This window comes from Limulus polyphemus, unplaced genomic scaffold (assembly GCF_000517525.1).
Source record: "Limulus polyphemus unplaced genomic scaffold, Limulus_polyphemus-2.1.2 Scaffold4463, whole genome shotgun sequence".
In the NCBI taxonomy this organism is placed as follows: Eukaryota; Metazoa; Arthropoda; class Merostomata; order Xiphosura; family Limulidae; genus Limulus; species Limulus polyphemus.
This window is the reverse complement of record NW_013670073.1, coordinates 76,542-77,928: the sequence shown is the minus strand read 5'-3', so window position 1 is coordinate 77,928 and position 1,387 is coordinate 76,542.

The window sequence follows — 1,387 nt, the reverse complement described above, 5'->3', positions numbered from 1 at the left end:
CAGGTTTCATAATCCAGATTAACTCGTCATCCACCAACAGATCAGTCTGTATCATGCTGATTAACTTGTTAACCACCAAATGACCAGGTTTCATAATCCAGATTAACTCGTCATCCACCAACAGATCAGTCTGTATCATGCTGATTAACTTGTTAACCACCAAATGACCAGGTTTCATAATCCAGATTAACTCGTCATCCACCAACAGATCAGTCTGTATCATGCTGATTAACTTGTTAACCATCAGCTGACCAGGTTTTATAATCCAGATTAACTCGTCATCCACCAACAGATCAGTCTGTATCATGCTGATTAACTTGTTAACCACCAAATGACCAGTTTTTATAATCCAGATTAACTCGTCAACCACCAACAGACCAGTGTGTATCATGCAGATTAACTTGTTAACCACCAACAGACCAGTTTTTATAATCCAGATTAACTTGTTAACCACCAACTGACCAGTTATAATCATGCAGATTAAAGAATTAACACCAACTTGTTTCTGGATTTTTCATGTCTAGTTTATCTTATTTAAGAATACAAATAAACAACATGCTTGCAGTACTGAAGTGAATTTTTTCCTACCTCACTTGTTTTTCCGTATTTCCTAATGGTAGTAAAGGTTGCATCAGAATAAATAACTTTACGTTAAGCATTTAATAACTGTACAATTAAAGCTATACAGCTTATTAACTAACAAAATATCCATCTCTATATACTGTACGAGTTTACTGTAACTTCACTTTACACAATTACTTTTTTTATTTGCAGTTTTCATGTGAAGAGCATAATATCCACAAACACACTTTAAAAGCTGCTAAAAGTCAGCTTAGTCAAAGTTTATTGAGAGAAAGATTTTGATTGTTTAAATTAAAATATACAAGGACATTTACTGGAATTACAAAAAAAACAGCATTAAAATACGTAGTGATTAACAGCTGTAAAAATTTAAAACATCACCCAAAATCACATTTTTATGAACACATAGAATAACAATATTATACAGAAACCTACCATCACGTGGCGCACAAAATACAGCAAGCTTTACAAGGAAACATGCGAGTAAGTAATGAGCCGAGGAATATAAAGAGACAACAAATTTCATGTGTTTTTTTTTTTACTCCTGTATACCATGTCTTACGGTATTATGCAGACTTTGTGAAGCTTAACTTGGCCGGTTGTTTGGATGTGTAACTACATCATGGTTGACATTTACATAAAACAGTTGAAAGTGCATGAATATATGTGCTCTAAAAAACAGAATCTTATATATATCATAATTTAGTGAACATATACACTACTGCTAGTAGCTTGTTCCATAAACATGTAATCCAATATATTTAGGATCTAACTGCTATTGTTTTCAGGGCACCTCCATAATATT